The following is a 15,399-nucleotide window of genomic DNA, read 5'->3' as shown; positions in this document are numbered from 1 at the left end:
TAAATCCAATGCATGTGCAGCATCCACCTGGTTGCTCTGTGGAATTTGGAGGGTAAGGGAACTTAACACAAATCTGAAGTTTATGTTGCCTTCTGTGCTGTGAGTGATAAAGTCCTTTGCCTCTGACCCAGAAGTCTTGTGCCTTCTTCCAGCATTCATGAAGCAGTAATAGGCTAATTCGTTAGTTTGAAAGTATAATAAAATTTCAGACTCTTTACAATTCTTGACATGCGGACCATTAACCATTGAGGAATCACACTTCCCAGGGAAATTGATTATGATCACAGAAAGAAACACATTTTTGTTTTCCAGAGAAATAAAGAAATTTGATCTTTTTGGCCAAAGGCTAAAATTTATTGTTAAAATGTTCATAAACCCCTGGTATTTGGGGATGTCATGACTAATGACTGGAAACAGGTTAACATGGAGATTGACCAGTCTTGGGCATTTATTGGGGCTTTTCTTGTGTCTCTAATATCATGACTGTAAGCAGCTATCTTCTCTACCTTCCTAGTAGATAAGACCTGGCCCTAAATCTTGTTTGTTATTTTGTGCCTTGGCAGGGATGAGGCAACCAAAGACTGTATGTCCATCAGAGCTTCAGTGAGATGATGACGCCCACAGCTCAGAGGTCCATTGAGATCAAAGACCTTACCTTGCCTGGGAGAGGACCAACTCGAACTGACCTAAAACACCACCTTTTAAACTGGCTTTCAGCCCCACCGCCTATATCAGGAGCTGTTCGCCTTCCTTTCAATAAATCAGTTGGCATTTGGAAACAAAGCCCACAAGGAGGAGAGGGGAGGGAGGTAGGGTTGGATTGAGGGGGTTGTGTAGGCCTCTGATTGCTTCAGGCAGAGAGCAATGGAGTTAAATTGAAGCTACCTTTGATAGAATCGGATTGTTGCTCTCTCAGTATCCACCTCATAGGGTAACTTCAGCACTAAAGAATAAAAATACATAGAATTTAAAATACTTGTCAGTGGATCAACTACTTGTTTGAAAAGCTCTTTAATCAATTTTCTACAAGCTCAGTAAAGATGAGTACTTATTTTATAGCAATTATGTGGCTGATCCCATGACAAATTTAAAAGATGATAACTCCAGTACTAAATAGTAACACAAAATTATGAAATTCTTATGCTCTTTATAACTTGAATTGTTTTTAACAGATTCTCTTTTTAGTAATGATTCAAGTAGTCAACCCAACACATTGTACAGTAGCTGAAAAATGTTCCAGTTTGATTTTTGCATTTATAAGTTATTTCCTGATTTTTCACAGTAATTCGGTTTTACTCTAGAATACATTTTCAAATTATTAAAATATTTTCTTGGATTTTGGGGGTAAGAAATCATTCTCACAAAGCCCAAAATCAGAAAATTCTATATATCATTTATTCTGTATGACCTTGACTAGATAATCTGCAGAAACTATGTCTAATAGCTATTTGAACGGTTTGGAAAACTCTCTCTCTTTGATATATGTGATAGTCATTACAGGAATTGAGAGATTTTCATTGCTAAACATTTCATGGTCTGAAATGTTTCTGGCTCTCCTGCTTTTAGGATCCCCCAACTTGGCCCTCAGCTTACTGTCCCCAATACCAACACACTCAGCATTCCATCATGGGATTCAGCATTTTAAAGAAGACTTTTAAAATCTAAAGCTAACTTTATTTATGTATCCCTTGCTTTTTGCTGAAATATATTCTTGGAAACCATAATAAAGCGAATGGTCAAAAAGCACATTGTGCTTTTCCATAGAAACATTATGTTTGAAGATTATGCTTATGAGCTAGAATTTAGCATTGTCTATATTTAGGTTTAATTAATAATTTACCATGAAAGCAATAATACAGCTATTATAAATTTTATTATTATTTTCAATATCAAATTTACATTATAAGTCTTATACCATGTGTAAAGAATGATTGTACCTAATGGGGACACAGGAATGTAGTATTCAATATATGAGGGGTCATTAAAAATATTCATGGAAAATGTGTGTTGTGAAAAAACTATGCATAGATTTCAAAACCTTTCACACCAAAATAAATAATACTAACTTATTATAATATGTCTGAACAGGATCTAGTTTGAGGCACTAACAAGGAGAAGATATCCTTTTCAAAAGAGCCCCTATCAGAGCAACATGAATTCTGCTAAAATTGAGGCAAGAACAAACATGAAATTTATGGTGAAAATTGGGTGGAAGAATGATAAAATCATTGCTATTTTGAGAAAAGTTTATGGGGACAATGCCCCAAAGAAATTAGCAGTCTACAAATGGATAACTCATTTTAAGAAAGAATGAGATGATGTTGAAGGTGAAGCCCACAGTGATACACCATCCACATCAATTTTGAAGGAAAAATTCATCTTGTTCATGCTCTAATTGACAATTAATAGCTGAAACAATAGCCAACTCCATAGACATCTCAGTTGGTTCAGCTGACACAATTCTGACTGTAAAGTTAAAGTTGAGCAAACTTTCCACTTGATGGGTGCCAAAATTGTTGCATCCAGACCAGAGGTGGACAAGAACAGAGCACTCAATGGAAATTTTAAACAAGTGGGATCAAAATCTTGGAACATTTCTTTGAAAAATTGTAGCAGGAGATGGAACATGGCTTTACCAAAGACAAAGCACAATCCGAGTAATGGCTACCAAGAGGTGGAAGTGTCCAGTCAAAGCAAAAGTAGACTGCTCAAGAGCAAAGGTCATGGCAACATTTTTTTGGGATGCTCAATGCATTTTGCTTGTTGTCTTTTCGGATGACCAAAGAATGATAACATCTGCTTATTAAGAGAGTGTTTTCAGAAAGTTAGCCAAAGCTTTAGTGGAAAAATGCCCAGGAAAGCTACTTCACAGAGAATTTTTCACCACCACAACAATGGTTCTGCTCATTCCTCTCATCAAACAAGGGCAGTTTTGCGAGAGTTGCGATGGTGAATCATTGGGCATACATCTTACCGTCCTGATTTGGCAACTTCTGACTTCCTTTTGTTTCCTAATCTTAAAAACACTATAAAGGGCACCCATTTTTCTTCAATTAATAATGTAAAAAAGACTGCCTTGACATGATTAAATTTACAGGATGCTCAGTTCTTTAGAGATAGACTAAATAGGCTGGTATCATTGCTTACGAAAGTGTCTCGGACTTAATGGAGATTATATTGAAAAATAAAGTTTGTATTTTTAATTTTTATCTTTTAATTGCATTTTTCCACAAACTTTTTGGAGTCTCCTCATATAATATTATATATACTACAACTTGAAAATAACATAAACTGCCAAAAAGAGTCATGCATTAAACATTTAGCTAACAGTTGAACTTACCTTCTTAGATATAGGAAAGTTTGAAGGATAATTTGGTTGGACATATCATTTACAAAAATACTTTAATCTTTCTTTAAGCTCTGGCCCATATGATAAGGCAAAAAAAGAAAATAAATAACACATAAGTATTGGAAAGGAAAGATAATATCATCATTTTTGTGGTGTATATAATTGTCTATCTAGAAAACAGAAGAGATGAAAAAACTAACAAAAGCATCAGTAAAGAGGCTAGATAAGTTATACATAGTGAAACATTAATATATTTTCTCTATTAACAATAACTGATGAGATAATATAAAGAGACAAAATAAGACAAATGAGAAAAAAATATATAGAATACCTAGTAACATACTTAATAAGGACTGTGTCAGGCTTATATGACAAAACTATAAATTCTACTGAGGGAAATACAGGAAGGATTGGTTAAAGGAGCCTTCAACAGGAAGTTTCACTAGTATTAGTGGGTTAATTTAGTGGAAATTGTTGAACAGGAAGTTTCAATAGTATTAGTGGGTTAATTTAGTGGAAATTGTTATAATATTTCAATGCAATCTCAGTGAGATCCTAATGGAATTTTTCTAACTTAAAAAATAATAAGAAGAAATCTACTTGAAAGAATATGCATGGAAGATTAATTAGAAATTTTTTGAAGAGTCATGAGGAAAGACTACACCTACCAGATACTAAAACATATTTTAAAGCTTTGGAAAGGAGAACTGATATATATATATATATATATATATATATATATATATATATATATCTCAATAAAATTAAACAGAAAGCCCAGAAATAGGTCAGTATATTTTAGTTATATAATTTCTGTATGTCTCACTTGTAAATTGGGGTAACAGTTATGCCTGTCTCATAAGCTTATTGTGACATATTTAATACATGCAAAGTTTTTGAAACAGTGCCTGGCATTCAATAAGTGCTATGGAATTATTTGCTGTATTGTGATATAATACAGTGATATTTTACTAACCAAAACTGATTTGGTTTAAAATTGCACCCTATTTTCTAGAATATTTATTTATTATAGTTATTTAAAAAATAATGTTATGTTTCTCTGAGTGATTTCCCATTTTCTTTGAGACTCAGCTTTTAATAATTGTGGTTTTTGTCTACCATGGTGATTTTCAAGAATATAAATACTGTGTTATAAATACCAAGTCTGATGACAAATTATTCCATGTGGATTATTTAGTAAATGGTGCTGGGAAAACTGGATAACTGTTTGAATAAAAACAAAGGTAACATCTCCCTCACATATGATACCAAAATAAATTCCAGATAAACGTAGAGATTAAAATGTAAAAAACCAAACCAAAACAAAAACCAAAAATGATATGAGCTAAAAGAAAATATAGATTTATTAAACACTTTAGTATTATAAAAATTAGTACTTCGTTACTTTCATATACTATTAGTTGGAAAATATATTTATATAATCTATTTGAAAGGAAATTTGACAATGCATATCAAAAGTATTTGGAGGAAAATTTGGAAATACTTATCAGTGTTATGAAATATGTATATCCTTTGACTTACTAACTCTGCTTATGGGTATTTGTCCTGAGGAAATAATAGGACAAGTATGCAAAGATGAATGTTTTAGTGTTGATTGCAGTATTGTTCATAATAGTAAAAATTAGAAATAAATATATAAATACCAATAAAAGATTAACTAATTAAACTATAATAGATTCAAACAATATAATGGAATATACTGTAGCAATTAAAACAACTTATTATTAAATTAAAAGCAAGTCAAGGCCAGGTGCAGTGGCTCATGCTCACTCTGGGAGGCCCAGGCGGGAGGATAGTTTGAGCGCAGGAGTTCGAGACCAGCTCTGAGCAAGAACGAAACCCCATCTCTACTAAAAAATAGAAAGAAATTAGCTGGACAAATTAAAATATATATAAAAAAATTAGCCTGGGGACGTTGGCACATGCCTGTAGTCCCAGCTACTTGGGAGGCTGAGGCAGGAGGGTCACCTGAGCCCAGGAGTTTGAGGTTGCTGTGAATGAGGCTGATGCCACGGCACTCTAGCCCGGGCAACAGAGTGAGCCAATGTCTCAAAAAAAAGCAGGTCAAAACAGATTAAATGATTAAATGTAGACATCAGTAGAAAAATTGAAAAAATATTAATTTTAAAAATTTAAAGAAACTTCTAGAACAGTTATTCTCAAACTGTAGTCCCCTGGACCAAGAATACCATATCATCTAAGAATGTGTTAGAAATGTAAATCTTCACCCAGGAACCCTTCCAAAATAGTAATTTTAAACAACAAAATCCAAATATGGTTCTTTGAAAGACTAATAAAATAGACAAACCTCTGGCAAATCTGATGAAGAAGAAGAAAAGGAAAATCAGCAATAAACACAGGAATAACAAAAGATAACTATTGATACAGGGGTATTTTTTAAATTGTAAGATAGTGTCTTATACATCTTATGGCAACAAGTTTGAAAATCTAGACAAAATGGGATGCTTCTCTAGAAAAATGTGGACAATCAAGATTGACCAAAGAAGAATTAAAAAGTGGAAATAGATCAAAACCCAAGTTTAATTGTAGAGTTCCCCCCTACCTATAAAAAATAGAAAATTCCTGTACTATGGAAACTTCCATATCATAGAAAATAAGAAGTAGCTTTCTAACTCATTCCACACTACGCTAGTACTAATATCAAAACAATGGAATGAATAGCACAAAAAGAGTATAGAGTAATCTGTTCTCACTTATAAAAAAACCTAGATAAAATTTTAGAATATAGAATCCAGCATAATATTAAAATAATAATAAATTATGACTCAATAGGATTTCTCAATGTGAGAAGTTTACCATCTATGAATATAATAATATTAATAGATTAAAGAAAAAAGAATATGATTGATTATCTGAATATCTCAAAAACCCAAAACATTTAAAAATTCAACATCCATTTATGATAATTATTATAACAACAAATTATTCCTGGCTATTCTTCTCTTAAGCCAGGAATATAAGGAAATTCCTCCATCTGGTAAATATTGTCTACCAGAAATGTGCAGTGAATTGATCCTAATTGTGAAACACTTGATCACTTCCATTGGAGTCTCAATCTTATTATGTCTGCTTCTAGTTAACATTTTGTTGGGGTTTTTAGTGTTATAAAGCACAAATAGAGGAACAATAATGGAAAGAAACAGTTAATGGTCACTATTTTCCGGTGATATTTTCTTACCTAGAAAACTAAAGAGACTCAATGATAAAAACTATTTGAACTTATATGAAAGTTCAAAGTAAGAGAGCAAGATTCAAAATTAAGGTAAAAAAATAACCCAAAAACAAAATTAAGGTACAAATCTTAATTAACAATAAACAAGTAGAAAAATGTGGGAAGAATATGTTACTCATAATGGCATCAAGTTCCATAAAAGACCTAGAAATAAATTTAACAAGAAGTATTCAAGACTTTTATGTGAGAACTATAAAACTTTTCTGGATTTTATGAAAATGAAAAAAAAAAAAAACCACCTTCAATAAATGGAGAGACATAACCATGTGCCCAGATGGAGAGATCCAATGTTGTAGAGCTATCCAGTATCTCAAATTCATCTGTAAAGTCAAAGTAATCCAGTCCTAATTCCAACAGGATTCTTCATGGAACTTGAAAAGTCCATTCTGAATTGCATTCAAAAGGGAAAATGAGCAGAAGTAGCTGAGAGAATGTTGGGGAGAAAATGACTTTAATGGAGGACTTGCTCTGTTAAACAGCAAAATGTAAACTGATACAATGTGTATTAGTCATTTATTGCTGTGTAACCAAGTACCCCAAAATTTAGCATCTTAAAATGAATATTTATTGTCTCATGGAGTTTCTGAGAATGAGCAGTACAGGAGTGGCTTACTGGCTCAGGTTTTTCATGAAATTTCAGTCTTCTAAGCTTAGTCAGGTGGCTGTTGGCAGAAGGCTGCCATGTCTCATCACAGGGCTGCTCAGTGGACACAGCATCTGGTTCCCCCAGAGCAAGTGATGAGAGAAAGAGAATCCAGAATGGAAGTGACAAGCCATTACTTCTGCAGTATGCTATTGGTCACATAGACCAACACTAGCACAACATGGATGGTGACCACACAGGTATGTGAATACCAGGACTCAGGGAATCACTGGTGAGGCAGACATACAGTGGTCATATAAACAGTGTGGTATTAGCACAGGAAGAAATGAATTGACCTACAGAATAACATAGAAATTCAGAAATTGACCATGTATATATAGGATTTTAGTTTATGCTAAGGGTGCAAGTTCAAATTTGTGAGAAATGACATTTCAATACACTGTGTTATGAAATTCACTGTCCATTTATAAAAAGAATCATGTTAGAGACCCATTTATACCATACCCCCAAGTAAAATTCAGAAACATTAAAGAGGTAAAAAGCACATACACATATATTTAAATATAGGAAAATATTTTTAATAAAAATTTTTAATCAGTTTACAGTAGGAATGACCTTTTCAATTCACAAATGTACAAAAATTAGAAGCTTTAAAGTAAAATATTGACATGTTTCATTACAGTAAAAAAACAACAACAATAAAACAAATCTTCTACAGGACAAAAGAGAATAAACAAACTTAAAGACAAATAAAAAGTTATTAAAATATAGTTAGGATACATTTTATAGAAAAGATACCACCCACATTGTACAAAGAGCTCCCATAATAAGGTACAAGGACAATATCATTAGTAAAAAGGGCAAAATAATGTAAAGAAAAAAATTTGTGGAAGAAGTATATAAATGGCAAATGAACAGAAAACATAATGTTCATTAGTAATCAGGGCAGAACAACTTTAAAAGGAGATTGTTTTCCCTATTAGAATGGCAAAAATTAAAAACACAGATATTATCAGGAGTTTGCAGGATATAAGAAACCATATACATGTTATTGGAGGGGTGTATGTTAACGAGCCCTTTTTGAAAGGCAATTTGGTAAGATCTATCAGGATTTTAAATGCGAGTAACTCAGAGGCAACATTACCCATCTAGGAATCTATTCTCTGGAAATACATGTGGGCAAAGAAGTATGTGCAAGAATGTCTATTCTTATAGCAACTCCTAGGGAGCAGGAGTTTGGAGGGTGAATGAGAGGAATTGAGGGTGGGTCTTTCACTTTTTATTTTAAATGTTGATATTATTTGAAATTTGTGTCAATGAACAAATATGTTATATGTTTTGTAAGACATAGAAATAATAATCGTGTTATAGGAAAGCAACCACAATGCTGGAAATCACTTTAAGTCCAGCTAGGTCCTTGGCTTCATGCAAGAAAGAATTCAGGAGTGAGCCAACAGTGTAAAATGAAAGCAAGTTTTATTTAAGAAATATAGAAAATCTACTCCCCTGTGGAGAAGAAGAGCGCCGCCTGTGGGTTCCTTTTGTCCCTCTATTTAAGCAACAGCCCAATAGGCTAAACAACAAGAGGAATATACATGTTATTTCTTGGAAAGGGTGGTATTTTCCTAGAATTAGAGTGACACCCTCCTTTTGACTAAATGTGGTCAATCTGAACTGTCATGGCATCAGGTGTGTGATGAGAGTGGGAGGTTTCCTCAGAAAGAGATTATGGGGCCAGGCGTGGTGGCTCACCTAATCCTAGCACTCTGGGAACCCGAGGAAGGAGGATCGTTTGAGCTCAGGAGTTTGAGGCCAGCCTGAGCAAGAGTGAGACCCTGTCTCCACTAAAAATAGAAAGAAATTAGCTGGACAACTAAAAATGTAGAAAAATAAATTAGGTGGCCATGGTGGCACATGCCTGTAGTCCCAGCTACTCAGGAGGCTGAGGCAGAAGGACTGTTTGAACCCAGGAGTTTGAGGTTGCTGTGAACTAGGCTGATGTCACAGCACTCTAGCCCGGGCAACAGAGTAAGACTCTGTCTCAAAAAAAAAATTTTATGGTAATGAGGGTATAATGAAACTGCAAGGTCAAGAGTGGTGGATTCCTCTGCTATCTTGGTTGTAACTGGTTGGAACTTGTCCCTTCCCTTGTCCTGCTTTCATCTGGGTGGTCCCAGACTTCCTGCCTCAGTTAAGCAATGCCTGCCAGGTCCCTATCTCAATTGCACTAGGAAAACGTGGTTACAAACACACACACACACACACACACACACACACACACACACACACACACACATCTGGAAAGATATACATTAAAAATATCAGCAGTGTTTATCTCTAAGGCAGTAACTTACAGTAAAGATTAACATCCTTTATATTTATGTGGATTATCTAATATTTAGGGTTGTGCTTTCAGAAATAGCTATTAGGGCATCTAGACATTTGAATCCCTCAGTCAAGTATTTGGGCTAAAAGCAGTGAAGTGCTGGTGTTTAACAACGGGCTTCTCCAAAAGAGCAAGTTCCCTGATTTGTAATGTTTGCTGATTTCTGTATAAATAATTCCACCATAACAGATGCCATTCTACTAATGTGATGTCACCGCATGGAATGGGGAGAGAGGTGCATAATGGGCTCTGGCCAGTTTGTACGAGCTGGCTACAGCACACCACTGATGGAGAGGGAGTCTAGCGAGTCAGGCTTTCTTGATGCAGATACCCTGGCTTGATTTTCTTCTCTAGCTCACTCTCCGTGGTCACATAGAGGGCAGGCCAGAAGACAGGATGTTGGAAGGGGCAGCTACCAAGTGCCTGTGGAGGCACTGAGGAGGCAGCTGCACTCTCTGGCCTCTTGATGTGGGCAGGGAGTTATTCATAGGCCTATTGCAGAGAGGGGCCCCCATCTTGTTTTTATTAACAGAACAATTAGAACGATTGACTCTTCTCCTTCCTGTCCCCCTCCCCCAGTAACCCTCCTTCCAAGCTTTAGCACCTGGAGGGCCTGTTGCAAACACAGGCTGTGTAGAGGTACCCGGGAAGCAGAGGTGTCTAGATGCGAGCAGCAGACAGATGAAACAACAAAAGCCAACATGAGGTCCACCTGTATTCAATCCCAGTAAAGTCTGTCTGCTCAGTGCAAACGTCTCATCACACCTATTTTTTTATTACCATAAGCATCCCATGCTCTCCGCTATGCTCTGGTCATGCTTACCCTGCAGAAGGAAAAGGAAAATGGACTAAGCTGGAGAGTCTGGCTGGCTGTGCCCTTCGAAACTGTAAAAGCAGGAAAGAGAAAGCCACAATTCCCTTCCCTGCATGCCTGTCTATTTTGCTAGCCCCCTAGTGGAAATCTTGATTTTCATTGACTTTGCACCTCACCTGAGGTACTCTCTGGGGAGGCCATCAGCAGCAGCTCTTTTGAATAATTAAGACTCTGCCCACAGGGCCATTTAGTACTATTCCCTCCCTTCAGTGGAACAGAGTGCATTTGTCCCCCATTGTCAGTGTCCTCGTTACTTCTGTGTTTTCGTCAATGTAACCAAAAGGTGGGAGATAAAACTATGCCTGGTCACAAAGCAGAGGTGGGAGAGGGGTAGCTAGAACCTTGATTATTTCTATATAGGGAAACCACAGGGGGGAAAATGTCTTTGGTCGACTCCTGGGGAGTTGTTGCTCCAGTCTAAGGTAAGCATCACCCTTAATAGAAAGCCTTTCATTTTTTAACACATAGATTACATTAAAAAAATACTTTAGTTGGGTCAACAACTGTTAGTATTAATTTTTACAGCTTTGTTGTATTTTAAAGGGAAGCATATATGAAAGTTGATAGGTTGATAAACATGTGTATGTATTTATATAAATAGAAAAATTTTTATTTGTACACACTCTATATACCAAATATTAATGCATTTCTATAAAAATGTGATTTTCCCCCTAATTTTTAGTTTCAATTTGAATAAATTCATCATCAATGAATGATAGGGGGAGTCAAGATGTTTTTGCAGCTTAAAAATAGATTCTAGAGAACAGCTGTATTTTCTTGATAGAAGCAGTAGACCATTTCTGAAATATGATGGTGAAAACAACAAAGTAAGTTCTATACCCGTAGTTCTAATCTTATTTTCCTCCTGTGCATGCAGGAAAAGTATGACACCAGCCCTCCAGTGTAGTGGGTCACTAGGACAAGAGACTCTCAGAGGTAGTACGTGGGGTGGTCACAGTGGTCCTACTTGTGAAAGCTTAATAGAATAAAATGGAGGGGGGTGAGGAGAAAGTGGAATATTAGAACTCAATTTTATTCTAGAATAAGAAAACAAAGATTTATTAATATTGTATATATGAATTGATATGCATGGAAATAATTTGCATATATCAATTTAGAACATATTTATTCAGGGCCTACTATGTAGCAGGTGGTAGGAATATACAGTGGACACAATGGGCCAAGGAGCTGTCATGGTTGGGGGAGAGAGACTGAGAATAAAGTTTATCTGCTGGTGATAAAATCAGAGAGAAAAATACTCCAGGATGAGGGGGCCCATTGTCTTAGGTGGGGGAGGGTCAGGGAATGCTCTCTGACAATACTATGAATTTGAGCAGAGAATGTAAAGGAAGGAACCAAACCACAAGAGCACTTTAGACAGAGGAAGCAGCAAAACAAAGGTTTTGCCATGGGTGTACTTCATATATGCTGGGAATAGCAAAAAGTCCAGTGTGGCCAAGGGGTGTTGGAGAATGGGTGTGGTAGGAGCTGAGTCAGAGGAGTAGCTGGACTCTAGATCTTGTCAGACCCTGAGGCTAATGCCAGGACTTTGGCTTTTGCTTTGAATGGACAGGAAGTCATGGGAGGGTTTTCAGCAAATGGTGACCTCTTCTGACTTACATTTGAAAAGGACTAGGTCTACAGTGTTGAGACTAGACAGAGAGGGCAGTGATATGAAAGACCAGACCAGCTGGCCACCTGCCACTAGCCACCTGTCTTAGACCCAGTTGGTAGCAGCAGAGATGGTGAGAAGTAGTTGGATGCTGCATATATTTTAAGGCAGTGCCAATAGGCAGGGCCGGGACTCAGTGAAGCAAGTGAGGCACCTCGGGTGAAAACTTTAAGGAGGTAGTCACCTGGAGGAATGTCACTGAGTAGGGGACCAGGGACAAGATTTAGGGCAGTAGTTGTCTTATGAAAGCAGAGGCAGTTATTTCATCCATAGTAACTGGAGGGAAAGCAGAGTATAGGGCACAGAGCCAGTGGCTTGGCAGATGTGGCATGGGAGGAAGTGGAGATTCTCGTTTGATTTCTATATTTTTTCAGCAAATTAGAAAGGAAAGGTCATCAGCTCGGTAAGCTTGGAGGCAAGTGTAGGTTTGAGAAGAGTGAAGAAGAGGTGAAATAATCATATAGGAAAGTAAAAGTGAATGAATCAATTATATGTAGCTGGATTTCCAAGTATTCCTAAGGGCTCCTTGATGTTAGCAGTCATGGGGCTGGCACTGGGGCTGCTTGCTCAGAATTCTTTATCTATTTACTTATTTTACCAATAGGGAAGCATGAAGACCACAGCTCTAGGTCATGTAAGATCTGCTAAATTTGCTTCAAAATCCGTACTTGAAAACCTAATTTAAAAAAATTCAATAATAGTTGCCACTCTACGTCTAAATAAGTCATATCTCCGAATAATAATTTGAAAATCAGCAGCCTGAAAAAGAAATCAAGAACACAATACCATTTACAATAGCATAAAAAAATACCTAGGAATAAACTTAACCATGAAAGTGAAAGATTTGTACACTGGAAACTAACATTGATGAAAGAAAGTAACGAAGATACAAATAAATGGAAAGATAGCCTGTGTTTGTGGATTGGAAGAATTAATATTGTTAAAATGTCCATACCACCCAAGGTAATATACAGATTGACACAATCTCTATCAAAATTTCAATGACATTTTTCACAGAAATATAGAAAAAAAATTCTAAAATTTGTATGGAAACACAAAAGGCCCTGAATAGCTAAAACAAAGTTAGAGAAAGAAAAACAAAGTTGGAGGCATCACACTTCCTGACATCAAATTATATTACAAATCTAGAGTAATCAAAACAGCATAGTCACTGGTATAAAGACAGACACACAGACCAATGGAACAGAATAGAGAGCTGAGAAATAAACCCAGACGTATATGGTTAACTAATTTTCAATAAGGCCACAAAGAGGACCCATGGGGAAAAGATAGTTTCTTCAATAAATGATGCTGGGAAAACTGGATATTCACATGCAAAAGAATAAAACTGGATACTTACACCATAAACAAAAATCAACTCAAAATGACCAAAGACCTAAACATAAGACCAGAAACTGTAAAAATCCTAGAAGAAAACATAGGGTAAAAACTCCTTGAGGTGGGCCTTGGCAATGATTTTTTTTGGGTAGCACACCAAAAGCTCAGGCAACAAAAGCCAAAATGAACAAGAAGGACTACATCAAATTAAAAAGTTTCTACATAGCAAAGGAAACAATCAACAAAATGAAAAAGAATGGGAGAAAATATTTACAAATCATATGTCTGGTAAGGGGTTAATATCCAAAAATATATAAAGAACTAACACAATTTAGTAGCAAAAAACAAACAAACAAAAATAACCTGATTAAAAATGGGCAAAGAACCTGAATAGACATATTTTCAAAGACATAAAAATGGCTAACAAATTTATGAAAAAATGCTCAACATCACTAATTATCAAGGAAATGCAAGTCAAAACCACAACAAGATATCACCTCATACTTGTGAAGAATGGTTATTATTAAAAAGACAAGAAATAACAAGTGTTGGTGAGGATGTGGAAAAAAGGAAACCCTTGAACACTGTTGGTGGGAAAGTAAATTGGTACAGCCATTATGGAAAACACTATCAAGGTTCCTCAAGAACTACCATATGACCCAGCAATCCCTCTGCTGTGTGTACCCAAGGGAAATGAAATCAGCACCTCGTAGATACATCTGTGCTCCCATGTTCATGTAAGTATTCATAACAGCCATATGGAAACAACCTAAGTGCCCATTGACAAATGAATGGCTAAAAAATTCTCTCTCTCTCTCTCTCTCTCTCTCTCTCACACACACACACACACACACACACACACACAGGAATATTTTCAGTCTTAAAAAAGGTGATACTACCATTTGTGACAACATAGATGAACCTGAAGGATGTTATGCTATGTGAAATAAGCCAGAGACAGAAAGAAAAATACTACATTATCTCATGATCTCATATGTGGAATTAAAAAAAAAAAAAAAAGTTGAGTAAATAGAAACAGAGAATAGACTAGTGGTTACCCGGGGTGGGAGGGGGAGGAAATGAGAAGTAGGTCAAAGGATGTAAACTTGCAGTTATGGAGGATAAGTAAGCCTAGAGCTCTAAAGTACTATGAGGACTAGTTAGTCTTTTCAGCATACGATACACTGTATTTGCTAAGAGAGTAGAGTTTAGGTTCCTCTTACCACCCTCCCAAAGTTAACTATGGAAGGTGATGGATAGGTTAATTTGTCTGGCTGTAGTAACCATTTCATTATGTGTATGTATATCAAAACATCATGTGGTACACCTTAAATATACACAATTTAAAAAGTGGAAAAATCATTAGTCAGCATTAATGACATCTATAAACAAGTCAGATAAAAATAAACCATTGGATCCTTGAATACTTCGCTCTGTCACTAAGATAGCCTTCTGGAAGCTTCTATAAATCCACAGCAACTCTCACGCTCCTTAGGACCAGACTTGCGCAGAGGACCTCTGTCAGCACATTTGCCACTGAGTCTTCCAAAGAGTCCATCATAGTGTGGGACACTCAACTGGGAATTGTCACGTTGTTACTGAATGTATGAGATCCATCACTATTTTTAGATTCTGGTGTATCAGCTAGGAATGATTTCTGTCTGGCAATCTCAGGTATGTACTACCCCCACCCTCCATTAATAATCTTGCCTCCAGCCCCCATTTCGGGTGATGGCAAAAACGTGACCTAGTCATTTCCAGTCAGATTCAGTCACTTTAGAGATTTCTCAGTTAATTCAGGAAACCACCTTTCCTTTTCTCCCTGGAGTTCTGCCCATATGGGGAAATGAGTGAAGGGAGGAGCTTAAGGCACATGTGGGAAGGGAGGTCCTACAGTTCTCT

At 36.2% G+C, this 15,399-nt stretch overlaps 1 long non-coding RNA gene across 1 annotated transcript in view; it reads left to right on the top strand.

Annotated features, from left to right (window-relative positions):
• Positions 1–975, top strand: part of LOC105861774 (uncharacterized) — a 1,859-nt gene extending 884 nt beyond the window's left edge. The window contains exon 2 of the long non-coding RNA XR_001149714.3: positions 564–975. This is a non-coding gene — a long non-coding RNA (uncharacterized LOC105861774). The remainder of the gene's footprint in view (positions 1–563) is intronic.
• Positions 976–15,399: the final 14,424 nt, after the last annotated feature.

The sequence above is a fragment of the Microcebus murinus genome, chromosome 9 (assembly GCF_040939455.1).
Source record: "Microcebus murinus isolate Inina chromosome 9, M.murinus_Inina_mat1.0, whole genome shotgun sequence".
NCBI lineage: Eukaryota > Metazoa > Chordata > Mammalia > Primates > Cheirogaleidae > Microcebus > Microcebus murinus.
The sequence above is the reverse complement of the archived record's forward strand: the minus strand, read 5'-3'. Positions and strand labels throughout refer to the sequence as shown.